Source organism: Pristiophorus japonicus, chromosome 19, assembly GCF_044704955.1.
Source record: "Pristiophorus japonicus isolate sPriJap1 chromosome 19, sPriJap1.hap1, whole genome shotgun sequence".
Lineage (NCBI taxonomy): Eukaryota > Metazoa > Chordata > Chondrichthyes > Pristiophoridae > Pristiophorus > Pristiophorus japonicus.
In genome coordinates, this window is record NC_091995.1 from 27,672,378 (window position 1) to 27,690,721 (window position 18,344).

The 18,344-nt window shown below is 48.3% G+C and overlaps 1 long non-coding RNA gene across 1 annotated transcript; it reads right to left on the minus strand.

Annotated features, from left to right (window-relative positions):
* Positions 1-1,078: 1,078 nt before the first annotated feature.
* LOC139230398 (uncharacterized) lies at positions 1,079-7,670 on the minus strand. Its single transcript, XR_011587917.1, has 3 exons — positions 7,516-7,670; positions 7,320-7,437; positions 1,079-1,260 (listed from the first exon to the last, which is right to left on the minus strand). It is a non-coding gene; the product is annotated as an uncharacterized lncRNA (long non-coding RNA).
* Between the last annotated feature and the right edge of the window lie 10,674 nt (positions 7,671-18,344).

Below are 18,344 nucleotides of genomic sequence, written 5' to 3' on the forward strand. Positions count from 1 at the left end.
CATCTATCCTGTCAAGCCCTGTAAGAATTTTGCAAGTTTCAATGAGATCACCTCTCATTTTTCTAAACTCTAGAGAATATAGGCCTAGTCTACTCAATCTTGGTGCAGGAGGCATTGTTCACCTCAAAGCCTCCCTCAGAAGCTGAGGCCTACGATTGTTGCCAGCATCATTTTTAGGCCTTTCTTACTCTAAACTTTTGACCTTCCATATTTTAGCTCTCTCTCATAGTTGACTCCAAAATAACCACACCAAGACTATCTTCATTAAGCTCCCCATATTTTAAATTACTCGAAATGGTGCAGCCTAAAAAATGACTTATCTCATTTTAAAATCTACCAGCGCCATAGTGTCAGTCTCAGTTCAAAACCTCAGTGGTCTCCACTTTAAAACTAAAGCATACAATCCTGCTTAACAAACTAATGCTGAAGGTTACTGGCACTATTATATAAAGAAAAACTAACAGCACTATAACATTAACAGACTTCACGTCCGCCTGATTAATCCTTTGCTTACACTGTCAGCTATCCATAAGACAACAAGAAGTTGTATTTATACAGTATATTTAACATAGTAAAATGTCTCAATGCATTTCACAGAAGTGCTGACAGACAAAATTTAACATCGAGCCACATAAGGATATATTAGGACAGCAAAAGGTTGGTGAAAGAGGTAGGTTTTAAGAAGCATCTTAAAGGAGGAGAGGTGGAGAAGTGGAGAGGTTTAAAGACGGAATTCCAGAGCTTGGGGCCCAAACAGCTGAAGGTATGGCCGTCAATGGTGGGGCAATGGAAAGCGAGGATGCACAGGAGACCAGAATTGCAGGAATGCAGAGTTCTCGGAGGCTTGTAGCACTGGTGTAGTTTACAGACATAGGGAGGGGTGAGACTGTGGAGGGATTTGAACACAATGAGAATGAGAATTTTAAATTCGAAGCATTTCTGGACCACGAGCCAATGTAGATCAGTGAGCATCGGGGTGAATGGGACATGGTGTGAGATGGGAGATTGACCAGGAGAGTTTTTGAATTGTTGAGTGTGGAGCTATGGTTTGTAGTAAGAAAACACATTTTGCACAAAGTAAAGTTTTAAACCTTTATTAGTAAATTCTTTCACAATAAAAATTTCCGACAACAGAAAATCTGTGAATCTGCTTGAACAAATATGTTTTTTTGAAGTATCTCTCAAAATTACACAAAATGGTTAGTGTTCATTCTAATTCCTTTTTGATGTCTCTTTTGGGCTCCTTTCCAATTCAGTTCCCTGCAATTTAAAAATAATGTCATTAAATCATCAGCCAGCATGACAAATGGTGGTCTATTTCTTTCCACTCCCATTCTCTTTGACAAGTGAAAGTTGCTAAGACTAGTAGCAAAGAATAAAATACACAATAAATAATTTTAAAGTGTCATATCTATCTACAATATTTTTAAAATGTTACATATATATGTAATTACTGCCTAAAATATCTCATTTGCTGTTGTAACAGTTTTGTATCGGCTTTTTCCATTATAATTTTCAAAGCCCACATTTATAATGAAACTTGCTATGTAAATGTGTCACACTGTAATTACACCCTCCAACCACTAGTGGTACTGTGTAGTCCTCAGTTTTGTGTCTCCTAGTTCCTCAGCTTGTACTGCAGAGAAACTCCTATACTCCAACCGACTCCACTTTTCTACTTCCCAAATTGTCATATGCTTTTCTATCTAACCACAGATAATATAAAATCAAAGTTTTATATAAAAATATAGGCAGTATGTATTGCTTTATCTGATAGAGATAAGTTTTAAAAAATTTGTTCCGGGATGTGGGCATCGCTGGCAAGGCCAGTACTTATTGCTCATCCCTAATTGCCCTTGAGGTGGTGAGCCGCCTTCTTGAACCGGTGCAGTCCATGTCGTGAAGGTACTCCCACAGTGCTGTTAGGGAGGGAGTTCCAGGATTTTCATCCAGCAACAATGAAGCAACAGCAAGATATTTCCAAGTCAGGATGGTGTGCAACTTGGAGGGGGTGTTGCAGCTGATGGTGTTCCCATGCACCTACTGCCCATGTCCTTAGGGAGGTGCTACCGAAGAAGCCATGGTGAGTTGCTGCAACACATCTTACACATTGCGCTGGTGGTGGAGGGAGTGAATGCTGAAGGTGGTAGATGGGGTGCCAATCAAGCGGGCTGCTTTTCCCTGGATGGTGTCGAGCTTCTTGTGTTGTTGGAGCTGCATTCATCCAGGCAAGTGAAGAGTATTTCATCACACTTCTGACTTGTGCCTTATAGATGGCGAAAAGGCTTTGGGAAGTCAGGAGGTGAGAAACTCGCCACAGAATACCCAGCCTGTGACCCGCTCTTGTAGCCAGAGCATTTATGTGGCTGGTCCAGTTAAGTTTCTGGTCAATGGTGACACCCAGGAAGTTGATGGTGGGGGATTCAGCGATGGTAATGTCGTTGAATGTCAAGGGGCAGTGGTTAGACCATCGCTTGTTGGAGATGGTCATGGCCTGGCACTTTTGTGGCACGAATGTTACTTGCCACTTATCAACCCAAGCCTGAATATCATCCAGGTCTTGTTATATGCGGGCATGGACTGCTCCATTATCTGAATGCGAATGGAACTGAACACTGTGCAGTCATCTGCATTATCATTGCATCATGTGACTACACAACAACAACTTTTATTTATATAGCCCCTTAACGTAGTAAAGCATCCCATTTCATAGGAGTGTTATATGACAGAAAATAAATTTGACACTGAGCTAGATAAGAAGAAATTATGGCAGATGATCAAGAAGTAAGTTTTAAGGAGCATCTTAAAGGAGGAAAGAGGTAGCGAGGCGGAGAGGGTGTTCCAGAGCTTGGGACCTTGGCAGCAGAAGGCACGGCCACCGATGGTTGAATGATTATAATCAGGGATGCTCAAGAGGGCAGAATTTGAGGAGGGCAGATATCTCGAGGGGTTTGTGGGGCTAGAGATTAGAGATAGGGAGGGGCGAGGCTATGGTGAGATTTGTAAACAAGGATGAGAATTTTGAAATTGAGGTGTTACTTAACCAGGAGCCAATGTAGGTCAGCGAGCAAAGGGGGGATGGGTGAGCGGGGCTTAGTGTGAGTTAGGACACGAGTTTTGGATGACCTCAAGTTTAAGTAGGGTAGAATGTGGGAGGCCAGCCAGGAGTGCATTGGAGTAGTTAAATCTAGAGGTAACAAAGGCATGGACGAGGGTTTCAGCAGATGAGCTGAGGTAGGGGTGGAGATGGATGATGTTATGGAAGTGGAAATAGGCAGGCTGATAGAAGGCAAACTAGATAGACCTTGGTCTTTTTTAGTCTTGCAATTTTTTTCTTCCTATGTTGATGCCCTGGTCCAATTATTCTTGCCCTCTAAATGACTATTTCAACTGAAGCCTAATTTGGTCTTGCCTCTCTATGTTCAGTGCCACAGGAGATGAACTGGTGTATATTAATTTATCCTGTGGCGGATATTGAATTTCAGTTGAGGGTCTGTTAGAGAAGTCTTGTGCCTAGACAAGGATCTCCATCACCCATTCTTCGTGATGAGTGAGTGACCCCACTCTACCCCAACCTTTCTCTAACCGGCAAACTTTGTTGCATTTGTGGTGACTGAAGAGGATCCGGCTACATTAAATTGCATGCGAGCAGATACCGAATGTGTCTGCAAACAGATTCCCTCCAAGGGAACTCTGAAATAAAAACAGAACATACTGGAAATACTCATTGATCTGAAACGTTGGCTCTGTTTGTCTCTCCACAGATACTTCCTGACTTGCTGTGCTGGGTTTTTCCAGCATCTGTTTTTATTTCAGCTAAATAGTGCTGGGTGCAGATTATCCCCATAAATAACCCACAGTGACTCTTGACACCGCCATCTCAGCCAATGAGCTGGAGGCAGGGTGGGACTTATAGACAAACGGTGAAAAGAACAAAGCTTATTTTTTTCAGTATTGCAGCGTAAAAGAAACCTACAGCACTGCTTGCTGAGCTGCAGTTTACCACTTCAGATTGAAGTGTTGTCAAGAAAGATCTTTGGCTTATGCCGAAAGCTGCTGGTTTCCTGCACGGAGTGAGAGAGACACTTTAACAGGAAGAACACTCCTACATCTGTGTTTAATGCCAAATCATGGAATGGTTGCAGCACGGAAGAAGGCCATTCGGCCCGTTGAGCCCGTGCTGACTCTCAGCTGGTCCCACTCCCGAGCCCTTTCCCGGTAGCCCTGCATTTTTTCCCCTTCAGATACTCATCCTTTTTAAAGATAACATTGAGTCTGCTTCTGCCACCCTTTCCGGCAGTGCATTCCAGATCTTAACCATTCGCTGCCCACAAAAGCTTTTTCTTACGTGGCTTTTGGTTCTTTTGCCAACCACCAATGCTTAGCCTGTTCTTGGTGCATGTAGTGTATGTAGGCACCTTTAGTAATGACTCCACGAGGCAGGGTATGATACTTAAACTGTGCAGACCTGCAGCCCTTTATTTGCAGCTCCTGAGTGCAGACAACAAGCTGTGTGTTCCTTTTTATACTGGGTTACGTGCAGTGTGCAGGTAACCCTGAGGTCTCCAGCAGCAGCACCCTCTGGTGTACAGGCAAGGTGTGTACAGTGTAAGGGTACAATTAGTGTTGCATAACAGTGTTACAGACATCACACTGTAAACAGGCATGCATACACAACAACACTTCCCCCCTAAGCATTTTTCATATCCTTATTGTCAAGCCCAGGGGAGGTGATCAGTGGTGGGCTATGAGAGATGGTGGTGAGGGTTGTGTGGTTGCCAGGTGTGACCCCTGTGCTTGAGGCTGGCCTCGTAAGTTTCCTCTCCCTCACACACAAACCAAGTGGGTGTCACTGTTGTGGGATCCCTCGGGGAGGTAGCCATGGCAGCAGTGGGTGCTGTGTATACACTGTGATGTGGGTAGTTGTGGGATGGTGGGCAGGCCACAAGACTGGGTGGACTCCTTGTCCACCAATTGGGATGAGGGTCAGGTCATCCCAGGGTTTGCCAGGGAAGCTGGAGGGTATTGACCTCATGCTCCTGGTGTTGGCCCTGGTGGCCAGGGGCTGTAGGTCTGGTCTGGTGCAGGTTGCTATTGGTGGTGGCTGGGCTGCCCATTGACCACTGTCCCTGTAGTGGGTCATCTCCCACTGGCTGTGTGTGTGTCCTGCAAGGGGCATCACATTCATTCCAAAGGTCCAGGCTACATGGTCAGGTAGCCTGCTGGACCTGGGGGTCTCCCACAGGGGGATTCCATTGGCATCAGTAATAGTCCCTGTAGGACCCAATGTCCTTTGGTAGTGTCCTACCGGTATATATGACACCTTGGCTCTGATCACACATAGTCGAGCCTGCATTATACATTCCAGCATTTGCATCACTTTTGGGTGTCCTGGTTTCAACAGACATGGTTACATTAGGCATTTTACAATCGCTATCATTACTGTTAAGCATAATAAACTTGTTCTTAACCTTACTGACACCTGCATTCATCTCATTAGTCACATTAGTTAAACCAGCATCACAATTCATGGTTACATTGCATACATTTTCATACATGCACCTTTAATTGCATCTTTAGCTTTAAAGTCCGTGTACTCAAATAGTTGAAACTTCCCCTTTAAATTTTTTTGGTTACCGGTCTCCTTTAAGGGAGCCTTCAAATCCGATTGGCCGCTCGATGTCACATGATGCTCCTCCATGTTCATTCGTGGCATGGCGAGGCCATTTTGATTACAGGTTCTGCTGCTTGTGGGGCTGCAGCCATTTTCTGGTCTTGCTGCAGGTAGGCTGTGGTGCTCTTTTCTTCCACAGGTTCGATCCTGGATGTTGGGAATCCATTTATTTCATCGATGTTCACCTTTTGGAGTATTGCCCCTGCCCGGAAAGTGGAGTTTAGATCCTCGGTCTCGGAGATTTTGCCGGGGTGCTGTGGACAGATGAGCTTGACAGTGGAACCTCCGGATGCAGCGATGGATCCATGTTCGAGGTTGATTGCCGGAGCCCGGAGGCCTGGGAGCAGCTTCGCTTGGACAGGCTGCCGTTGTGGTCGATTGGCGGGATTCATCCAAAGTTTTTCAAAGGTCGCTTGGCTCATCACAGACTGGCTCGCCCCTGTGTCGCTCTCCATAGAAACTGGGACTCCATCGACGTCTACTTTCATCACCCACGGGGAACTTTCGGTGGAGCAGGTATGAGTTCCATTCTCTTCTTCCAGGGGTTGAGCAACTTCACCTTCCTCTGTGTCGGAGCCCCAGTGATCAGCCAACTCATCAGGTGAGTAAAGCTTTTTCTGCACATCCTTTGAAAGTGCCTTTTCTCTTTGCATGCATAGTCTTTGCAGCAGCACTGGTGGGCCTTGTGGTTTCCTCCACAGTGCCAGCATGGGGCTAGCCGGTTTGCCCATGTGGCGGACTCAGGGTTGCGGGACTCGGGGCAGCGTTTCTGCCTTTAGAAGTATCAATGCGGTGCACAGCTCTCGTCGGTTTAGAGTCTCTTAGTGTTTCATATAGGTGGTTGCCAAAGTCGCACGGTAGCCAGTCTCCTTAAGTGTTCCAATCTTTCTACAAAAGCGTCCCAATCTTCCCCATCGGTAAGTTGCTGAGATTCGACATGCTGAGCATGTGATTCGTGACCTCGTATTCCCGTCGCCAGTTGTAGTGTATGTAGACACTTTTAGTAATGACTCCACGAGGCAGGGTATGATACTTAAACTGTGCAGACCTGTAGTCCTTTATTTGCAGCTCCTGAGTGCAGACAACAAGCTGTGTGTTCCTTTTTATACTGGGTTACCTGCAGTGTGGAGCTAACCCTGAGGTCTCCAGCAGCAGCACCCTCTTGTGCTCTTGTGTACAGGCAAGTTGTGTACAGTGTAAGGGTACAATTAGTGTTGCATAACAGTGTTACAGACATCAAACAGTAAACAGGCATGCATACACAACAGTGCAGTTGCCAATTTCATTACATATGAGTTGCATAAAGTATGAAGGGGGAAGTCAACACCACGGGCAATCTTCACGTAAAGCAGTGTTTAATTGTGTGTGGAGGGGAGGGGAGGTAGGAAGGTTAATTGGACCAAATACATGCAGAGTAATCCATTCCCCATTTGAAGTTACACATTCTGTCCTGTGCACAGTTGCCAGTAAAACATGTCAAAACAGAACCGAAATTAACATTTGACAAATCGAGACAGGGAAGGGCGAGATAAACGCCTTTCAAACTTTGCCCTCCTTTAATAAGAATGTTTAACAGTTGCAAATAATAGACTTATTTTTTTAAATGAGCAAAAACTCCTACGGTCATTCTGCTCGGAAACCATACCTGCAGTCCTCCGGTCCTCTCGGTGAAACGTCCCTTTTCCGCGAGCCCTTCCAGGTAGCGATCCAGGTAGCGATCCCGGTAGGTGGACACACTGACGGTTCCCACTTTGCCCATGAACCTGCAGAAAGAGCGGAACGTTAACAAAGAACCAGGGACTTGCACAGTTTGAACAGCCGTTTGTAACTTTCTATCTCACCTTTCCATCGGAAGCTGATACCACTTTGTGGAAACTGTTGCCATTTTTATGTTGATTTTTTAAATTTGTTTTTTTAGCAACTCGGCCGATGTTAAACCGAACAGATCCAATTCAATATCTGTATGTGGCAGCTTACATTTGGGTAAACAACATGAGTCACACCCCCTTGACTTTTAGTTTCACTGTGACTTCCTGTTCTGGCTGAGAATCGGGAAGGTTGACTTTAAAACACATCGAGGAACCTTTGGGCAGTTGCTAGTCACTTCATGAAACAGCCTTATACCCGAAACCCAACTAAACACCCCAACTGCTGATCCCATCACTTTGGTTCTGCCCTGGGTGAAATTATTTGCTCATGTTTCTGAACCAGCCCAGGGCTATTCGAGAGTCTCCCGGTGGAAAATTGCACAAGATTGGGCCAAAAATTGCAAGCGTTTCCTCAATTTGTTATGGAGAAATGACCAGCTAGTGTGCTGGTGTATTGCAGCTCCCCCCAAGCCACCGGTCCCCGAATGTTCCCCTCCCTACCCTTCCCCCAACCTTCCCACTCCTCCCCCACCCCTTTGCTCCCCTAATGTTCCCCCTCTGCCACCCCACCGGTTCCCTAACGCTCCATCTCCGCGCCCTTCCCCCCTCCCTCCCCCTTCTCTTAGGCAGTCCCTCGGAATCGAGGATGACTTGCTTCCACACTAATGAGTTCTCAGGTGACTGATGAGTCCAATGCGGCACCTACAGTCTCTGTCGCAGGTGGGGCAGATGGTGGTTGAAGGGACGGGTGGGTGGGTTGCTTGGGTTGTCGTGCATTCCTTCCGCTGCTGGGCGCTTGGCTTCCGCGTGCTCCCGGCGAAGAGACTCGAGGTGTTTGGCACCTTCCCGGATGCTTCTCCTCTACGTTGATCGGGCTTGGGCCAGGGTCTCCCAGGTGTCAGTGGGGATATTGTACTTCAAGGAGGCTTTTAGGGTGTCATTGCAGTGTTCCCTCTGCCCACCTGGAACTCACTTTCCGTGTCAGAGCCCTGAGTGGAGCGCTTGTTTTGGGAGTCTAGTATCAGGCATGCGGACGATGTGGCCTGCCCAATAGAACTGTCGAGTGTGGTCAATGTTTCGATGCTGGGGATGTTGACCTGAGCGAGAATACTGATGTTGGTGCACCTATCATGCCAATGGATTTGCAGGATCTTGCAGATGCAGCATTGGTGGTACTTCTCCAGTGCTTTGAGGTGCCTGCTGTACATAGTCCATATCTCTGAAGCATATAGAAGGGAGGGTATCACTACTGCACTGTAGACCATGAGCTTGGTGCGGGGTTTTTGATCCTGGTCTGCAAACACTCTCTTCCTCAGCCAACCGAAGGCTGCGCTGGCACACTGAAGGTAATGTTGGACTCGTCATCGATGTCTGCCCTTGTTGATGGTAAGCTCCCTAAGTATGGAAAATGGTCCACATTGTCCAAGGCCTCATCATGGATCTTGATAATCCGGGGGGCAGTACTGTGTGACGCGGGCAGTTGGTAGAGAACCTTTGTCTTACAGATGTTTAGTATAAGGCCCATACTCGCATTTGCTTTGGTGAAGGTGTTGACGATGGTTTGAAGTTTGACCTCCGAGCATGCACAAAGGCAAGCATCGTCTGCATACTGTGATTCAGTGACAGGGACGACCTTGAATCTAGACTGGAGGTGACGTAGGTTGAACAAATTCCGGTTTGTTCTGTAGATTAGCTCCACTCCAGCGAGGAGCTTATTGAGGATGAGATGGAGCATTGCAGCAAGGAAAATCGAGAAGAGTGTTGGTGCGATGACACAGCCTTGCTTGACCCTGGTCTGCACATGTATTGGGTCTGTGGTGGATCCGTTGGTCAGGATCATGGCTTGCATGTCATCGTGGAGCAGGTGGTGACAAATTTTTGATGTAGCCGAATTTGAAGAGCACACTCCATAATCCCTTCCGGTTGACAGTGTCGAAGGCCTTTGTGAGGTCAAAGAAGGCCATGTCCAGAGGCTGTTGCTGCTCCCTGCATTTTCTTGAATTTGACATGCGGTGAAGATCATGTCCATTGTGCCCCTTAGCGGGTGGAATCCGCATTGAAACTTCGGGAGGAGCTCTTCAACCACTGGGAGAAGGCGATTGAGGAGGATTCTTGTGATGACTTTCCTTGTGGCAGACAGCAGGGAAACTCCTCTATAAATACCGCAATCGGATTTGTCACCTTTCTTGAAGTTGGTTAGGATTATAGCGTCTCTGAGATCCCCTGGCATGCTCTCTGCCATCCAAATAAGAGAAATGAGTTCATGGATTCGTGCCAATAGTACTTCTCTGCCATGTTTTAGTCCATCGGCAGCAATTACATCTTCTCCTAATGCCTTGTTGTTCTTCAGCTGTGGGCTGGCCTTTTCAACCTCATGCCGGGCTGGGGTTATGCTGAGGTGGCGGGTAGCATGTTGCGGAATGGAGTTGAAGACACTCACGTCGAAAGCAGAGTCTTGGTTAAGGAGATCTTTGATGTGCTCCTTCCAGCGGTCACTGACTGCCTCTCTGTCCTTGATGACTACCTCTCCGTTCTTGCTCCTCAGTGGGGAAGGACTTTGGGTGTTTGGGTCGTAGGTGGTCTTAACTGTGCTAAAGAATCCACGTATGTCGTGGTTGTCAGCTAGTTGCTGAATCTCCTGCACTTTTTCCACTCACCATCTGTTCTTTAGGTCGCGACTTTTATGTTAGACCTCTGCCTTCAGATGTCTGTAGAGCTGCTTTCTTGCACTCGAGTTGTGTTGCTGCTTCCAGTTCAAGAATGCCTTGTGCTTGAAGCTTATCAGCTCCAGGATCTCCAGGTCATTCTCGTCAAACCAGTCTTGATGTTTCCTGGTGGAGTGATCAAGCGTCTCTTCACAGGTGGCAATTATAGAGACCTTGTTGGCAGACCAAGCGCAGTTCACTGGAAGTCGTCAGGATGCTTGTGAGGCGCTGGCTAAATAGGGTTTTCTTAGCAGGATCTTTGAGTGCTCCAGCGTTGATTTTCCTGCGGCAGCATTTCTGTTGCTACCGTTGCTTCAGGGCTACATTGATGGAAATGACAGAGTGGATTAGGCACTGGTCAGTCCAGCAGTTGTCAGCTCCTGTCATGGCACAGGTGATGCAGACGTCCTTGCGGTCCCTTGTGCAAGATTTCTAGATCTCTGACATTAAATTGACAGCAAGACCAATTCTTTTAAAACAATTTGGAATAAGTTTATTAAACATACACACATGCAAATAGCCTATCGAACACAATATCAGTCTATTAGTATCCTATGGACTCTACTTAATTGCAACAGATACAATGATGTTACAATAAAAAAGGTATAAAATGGTATACTTTACTTCCCTCTGGCAAAGGACAAGCACATGGTGTTCGTCTTTACTTCTGCCGTGGAGGGAGGTTCCTACTTTGCCATGTGCTCAGGAGAAGAGAAGAAGAAGAGACCAAGCAACCTTTGGCTTGAGTTTTTATATGTCTTAAAGCTGTAGTTTCTCAGAGAGCCTCAGGAATGGGTCTTGATTCCAGGGCCATTCCTGATTGGCTTCTCCTTTTACATGTGTCTGTCTGGAGGGCCGGTGCCATTCCTTGATTAGGTTAATGACTTTCCAATTAACATCTTTTCCAGTTTGGTGAGTTTCAAAGCCATGCTTCCTTTGTTTCTTGGGCTCTGCCCAGTCAGGAGACATGAACTTGCAGAAGGTATGCATTTTGTTTCTTTCAACAATGCAGCCTTTCCATATAATCGACACTTTTAACAATGATATATATACAGAATCAATTTAATCATTATTAAACACTTTTATTCTTACACTTGCTCAGACAATGACGTAGTCTAGTAGATGCCAGTGCTTGGAGCGAGGGTGTTGCCATGAGGCCATGTACTTGTCTCTCTGATGAAACAAGGTGTTGATTATGACAAGACCATGTTCTAAGCATTTTGTCCGGAGGAGGGTTCTGTTGGAGTTGATTTTCCCTACCCTCTCTCTGCCGATCCCACTTCTCCAGGGGTCTGTGTCCTTTCCAACTCTGGCATTGAAGTTGCCAAGGAAGATCAGCTTGTTGCCCGTTGGGACTCGGGTCAGGGATTGTGCAAGACTGGAGTAGAATTCCTCTTTGGTCTCGACTGTAGCTTCCAGTGTTGGGGCATACACACTGATGGATGTAGCGCACTGGTTCTGGGCTAGGGTGAGCCACGGGGCCATGAGGCGTTCGTTTATCCCATCAGGGGAGTCTCTGAGACGCCAACTAGCTCATTTTTTATGGTGAAGCTTACCCCATGGAGGCGGCGTTCTTCTTCTGGTTTACCTTTCCAGAAGAAGGTGTAACCACTGCCTTGTTCCTTGAGCTGGCCTTCCCCTGCCCGCCGAGTCTCGCTTAGGGCGGCGATGTCAATGTCAAATCCTTTGAGGCCCCAGGCAATGATAGCAGTACGGCATTCTGATCTGTCACTGTTTGGGTTGTTCATGAGGGTCCTGATGTTCCAGGTCCCGAACTTCATTTTAAAGGGTGGAAGATGCCGGTGCGTGAATTCTTTTAACCAGTTACCACATGTGCTTGTCAGCGCAAGGTCCTGGTCCAATGGCAAGGGGATCCAAGATGATTGGAGACCAGGCTGTGCTCCATGGGCCTAGTACACACCCCCCCCCACCCTTCTGCTCCCCTAATGTTCTCCCTCCGCTCCCTTCCCCTAACCCTCCACCCACCCCTCCGCTCCCCTAATGTTTCCCCTCCCTCAACCTTCCACACCCCTCCCCCAACTCTGCACCTTTCTTCCCCACCCCCCCACCCCTCCACTCCCCTAACGTCCCGCATTGCACTATTCCCTTGCCATATCCTCCCCTCCCTCTCAACTCTCCCCTGCACTCCCCACCCCCACCCCACTCCCCTCCCCATTCTGTTCTCTGCCCCTCTGCTGCACATCCTTGTCATCGCCTCTGCTCCCACCCCTCTCTGCTCCCCTTCCCTCTCTCTGCTCAGATGAAGAGAAAACGTGAAGAATATTTACTCCAAGGCATCTGTAACCAGCAACTTAAAAAAAAAAAGAAAAACACTTGCATTTATATAGCAACTCTTAAATCCTCATGAAGTCCCAAAGTGCTTCACAGATTATTAAGTACTTTTGATGTGTAATCACTGTTGTAATGTAAGAAACGCAGCAGCCAATTTTCGCACAGCAAGGTCCCACAAACAGTAATGAGATAAATGACTAGATAATCTGTTTTTAGATTTAGTTGAGGGATAAATATTGGCCAGCACAACACTGGGAGCTCTCCTGCTCTTCTTCAAATAGTGCACTGCGACCTTTCACACCAGACAGGACCTCGGTTTAATGTCTCATCTGAATGACGGCATCTCCAGCAGTGCAGCACTCTCTCAACACTGCGCTGAAGTGTCAGCCTAGATTCTCTGCTCAAGTCTCTGGAGTGGCACTTCAACCCACAAACCTCTGACTCAGAGGCGAGAATGATACCAACTAGGTCACGGCTGAGGAGAAAGAAAATGTGACTCGGCGATACTGTTTAGTAAATAGGGACTGTTCAATGGACAATTATTAACCATTTAAGCAACTTAAGTATTCCAGACCCATTGACAACGATCCGGAAGTAGATTCCAGGGTAGATCTTTAGCTTCCGCACTCTCTGCATATGGAGGAAGCAGATATTGGGAAATCGTGCACTCTTTCTTGTCCAGTAATATTAATAAACATATATATATAAACCAATGAAAAAGGACAGGAATCAACCAGCTGGCCCATCAATCAACCTTGTCCCATCCCACATGGTGCAACCTACACACACCATTAAACTCACCTCCCCACCCATCCCCACCCCGCTCCATCTCCCTCTCCACTCCCTCCTGGAGGGGCAAAAAAGAAACAATGAGGCGAATTTAAGAAAAGAAAATTCCTCTCCGACCCCCACAGCCAGCCAAACAAATACAAATGATTAATTCATCCTTAAATCTGGCAGTAAGTTTAGGGCTGGTTCAGTGAAGAAAGAAATGATTTGCGTTTATACAGCGCTTTTCATGACCTCAGGACATCTCGACGTGCTTTACAGTCACTGTAGGAAATGTTGTGAACATTTCTGGTAAAAGGAACTTGCAAAGTCAACCAAAAAAATGAGGAACTGTGTAAGGAGGAATGTGGAAAAGCACCATTTTAGCTAGCTGCAAAAGATGCAAGAGGATTAACTAATGCAGGTTTGTGGGCAAGATTTGAAGTGCAAACTGGTAAAAATGTTTTTACACAGATCGTATCACAAGAGCTACCGCAGCTGCACCTCAGGGTACTACATCAATACAGGAAATGTCAGCAGCAAACTCCAACTTCTTATCTCTTCTAAAACTTTCAGAGACAGTGTTGGGAAATTACGTCCCTTGCCACAGTGCTCCTTGTGCAGACTTAACTATCAGTTGTGAAATGAGGGCTGCCTCTGCCGCCCTCAGCTCACCTGCTGCTAAAATGCTCATCTATGCCTTTGTTACCTCAAGACCCGACTACGCCAAGCTCTCCAGGCTGGCCTCCCACCTCAGCACCCTGCATACACTTGAGCTCATCCACAACACTGCTCCCTGCACCCGACCTCGCACCATCCCTTTTACACATCACCCTCTCTGCTCACTGATCTACATCGGGTCCCGGTTAAGCAACGCCGTGATTTTAAAATTCTCATCCTTGTTTTCACATCCCTCCATGAGCTAGGCCCTCTCTTTCTCTGTAATCTCCTCCAGCCCTACAACCCCCCCGGGGATTTCTGCACTCCTCCAATTCTGCCCTCCTGAGCATCTCCTATTTAATCGCTCCACCATCAGCAGCCGTGCCTTCAGCTGCCTAGTCCCTAAGCTCTGTAATTCCCTCCCTAAACCTCCCAGCATCTTTACCTCTTTTTCTTCCTTCAATGTATCCAAGTTTGCTGAAGATACATTTTCATAACATTTCCTACAGTGACTACACTGGCTATAAAGCACATTGAGATTTCCAGAGGTCATGAAAAGCTGTGAGGAGAATACAAAGAGTCTGCAAAGGGATATAGACAGACTAAGTGAAGTGGGCAGTAAGGTGGCAGATGGAGTATAATGTAGGGAAATGTGAGGTTATTCACTTTGGTAGGAAGAATAGAAAAAAAAAAGTTTTTTTAAAATGGTGAGAAACATTTAAATGTTGCTGTTCCGAGAGATTTGGGCATGCAAGAAACACAGAAAGATAGCAGGCAGGTACAGCAAGCAAAAAGGAAGGCAAACGGCATGTTGGCCTTTATTGCAAGGGGGTTGGAATATAAGCATAAGGAAGTCTTACTACAATTGTACAGGGCCTTGGTGAAACCACACCTCGAGTACTGTGCACAGTTTTGGCCTCCTTATCTAAGGAAGGATATACTTGCCTTGGAGATGGTGCAACATAGGTTCACTAGACTGATTCCTGGGATCAGAGGGCTGTCCTATGATGAGGGATTGTGTAGAATGGGCCTATACTCTCTGGAGTTTAGAAGAATGAGAGGTGATCTCATTGAAACATACAAGATTCTGAAGCGGATTGGCAGGGTTAATGCTGGAGTGTCTAGAACTAGGGGGCACAGTCTCAGGATAAGGGGTCGACCATTTAAGACCAAGATGAGGAGAGATTTCTTCACTCAGAGGGTTATGGATCTTTGAAATTCTCTGCCTCAGGGGGCTGTGTTTGCCGAGCCTTTGAGTATATTCAAGGCTGAGATTGATAGATTTTTGGACTCTAGGAGAATCGAGGGATATGGAGATTGGGCAGGAAAGTGGAGTTGAGGATGTTGATCAGCCATGATCTTATTGAATGGCGGAGCAGGCTGAAGGGCTGTTTGGTCTACTCTTGCTCCTATTTCTTATGTTCTTAAGACGCTCCTTAAAATCTACTTCTTCATCTGCCTAATATGTGGTTTGTTTGATAACGCTCCTGTAAAGTGCTTTGGGATATTTTACAGGTTGAACCTCCCTTATCCGGTACCCTCGGGACCTGGCCTGTGCCGAATAAAGGCTTTTGCCGGATAAAGGGAGATCAGCCCAAGGGTGGGCAGGGGGGACTCTGGGGGAGAGGCAGCGCGAGGTCGGGGATGGGGTGGGGGAGGAGGCCGATGCTCCGGGCAAGCCCGAAGTATCGGTGGGCCCCCAGCGGGCCGAGTGTCAGCGGGCCCTCAGCGGGACGAGTGTCGCCGGGCCCCCAGCGGGCCGAGTGTCAGCGGGCCCTCAGCGGCACGAGTGTCGCCGGGCCCCCAGCGGGCCGAGTGTCAGCGGGCCCTCAGCGGGACGAGTGTCGGCGGGACCCAGCGGGCCGAGTGTCGGCGGGCCCTCAGCGGGCCGAGTGTCGGTGGGCCCCCAGCGGGCCAAGTGTCGGCGGGCCCCCAGCGGGCCGAGGGTCGGCGGGCCCCCAGCGGGCCGAGGGTCGGCGGGCCGAGTGTCGGCGGGCCCCAGCGAGTGTCGGCGGGACCCAGCGGGCCGAGTGTAGGCGGGCCCTGCGGGCCGAGTGTCGGCAGGACCCAGCGGGCCGAGTGTCGGCGGGCCCCAGCGAGTGTCGGCGGGACCCAGCGGGCCGAGTGTAGGCGGGCCCCCAGCGGGCCGAGTGTCGGCGGGCCCCCAGCGGGCCGAGTATCGGCAGGACCCAGCGAGTGTCGGTGGGACCCAGCGGGCCGAGTGTAGGCGGGCCCCCAGCGGGCCGAGTGTCGGCGGGCCCCCAGCGGGCCGAGTGTCGGCGGGCCCCCAGCGGGCCGAGTATCGGCAGGACCCAGCGAGTGTCGGTGGGACCCAGCGGGCCGAGTGTAGGCGGGCCCCGCGGGCCGAGTGTCGGCGGGACACAGCGAGTGTCGGCGGGACCCAGCGGGCCGAGTGTAGGCGGGCCCCGCGGGCCGAGTGTCGGCGGGCCCCCAGCGGGCCGAGTATCGGCAGGACCCAGCGAGTGTCGGTGGGCCCCAGCGGGCCGTGTGTCGGCGGGACACAGCGAGTGTCGGCGGGACCCAGCGTGTGTCGGTGGGCCCCCAGCGAGTGTCTACGGGACCCAAAGTCGAGGTGGAGGTCGACCGCGTTCTGTGCATGCACCCTCAGCCACCAGAATTATGCCAAACGAAGGGTGGTGCCAGACAAGGGAGTCCCGGATAAGGGAGGTCCAACCTGTACTATGTTAAGGGCTCTATATAAATGCACATAGACGCACGGACGCTGAGACAAGCCCAGCAGTCTGCGCGGCCCCCGGCCTGCGAGCACCATTGCAACAGGCCGGGGAGCGGAACGAGAAGTGTGGCGGCATACCACTCCAGGGAGCAGCACGTGCTGGAGCAAGAGAGCAACGGCAGTGAAAAGAAACGTCATCCAGATAGGTTATTGGAGCATGGGCAGGTACTGAAGGAGCGGCGAGGTCGGTGCGAAGGAGCGGTGAGAGATTGTAGAGAGCCATGATCGGGGCCCAGGAGAGGCGTGAGTTCGGGGCCCAGAAGAGGCGAGGGCCCAGGGGCAGCACGGGCCAGCCCACACTGCGATATGTGTGCGCACTAGGTCCGTGCAGCAGAGCTGGTCTCCAGTCGTCTTGGTTAATCCTTGATACTGGACTAAGACCGTGTGGTGTCTGGTGTGCAACAGTCACCACACGTTAAAGAAATCCACGCACAGGCATCTTAAAGATTTAGTTCGGATCTAGAATTTTATGTCCATCATTAAAACACCTACGAAGCAAGTCATCCTCGATTCGAGGGACTGCCTATGATGATGATATAAATGCAAGTTGGTGGTGATGCAGCATGTATTTGGTTCCTCTTTTCCATTTCTGCACACATTCTCCAGGTCTATCTGTGATCCCAGCAACAAACAAGGTGGATTTTGTGGGACATATGCAAAACAAAACAAATTAATCAGACTAAGGAAAGAATGGTCCCATTTACAGGGGAAGAATGGGGTTCGTTATGATACACACGATATTTACAGTACTGGCTTTTTACTAAAGCAATCCAAAGCTAATCTCATTGCCCTGCTCTCTCCCCATAGCCCTGTATCTTACTCTGCTTCAAATATTTATCCAATTTTCCTTTGAAAGATGTGATAGTTTTTTAAAAAATTTGTTCCGAGATGTGGGCATCACTGGCAAGGACAGCATTTATTGCCCTTGAGAAAGTGGCAGTGAGCCCCCTTCTTGAATCACTGCAGTCCTTCTATCTCAGCCCTTCCCTGAGGCAAAACATTCCACGCTCCACTTTCAAATAAAAATGCTGATTCATTCTCAGGTTTTGGCGTCGCTAATAAGCCAGCATTTATTGCCCATCTCTAGTTGCCTTGACAAGATGTTTGTGGGCTTTATTCTTGGACCGCTGCAGCCTGTGTGGTGAAGGTGCTCTCACAGTGCTGTTAGGGAGGGAGTTCCAGGATTTGGAACCATCATTGCACCCAAACCCGTTGGTTTCCCGATGGGCGGGTTGGGTTAAAATTGCTCCCTCAATGTAAGATGTAGACAAACAAAGAGAACCAGAGGTTCTAATGGATAATCCCCTGAAAGTGCAGGTAGATCAAGTCAGAAAAGAGGCCAAGAGAGTTTTATAAATAGGGGCATAGAGTATAAGAGTAAAGAAGTGATGATAAATATGTACAAAAGGTGGGTTAGGTCACAGTTAGAGTATTGGATGTTGTTTTAGGTCCGCTATTACAGAAAGGGCATTAAAGTCACAGGGAGCTTACAGCGTTGATTCACCAAGGTAATGTCAAGCATGGAAAACAACATGAGGACAAAACTTGAGATACTGGGATTAAGAGAAGGTTTACTAGAATTCTTTAAATGATGAAAGCGCTGATAGAGTTAACAGGAAGAA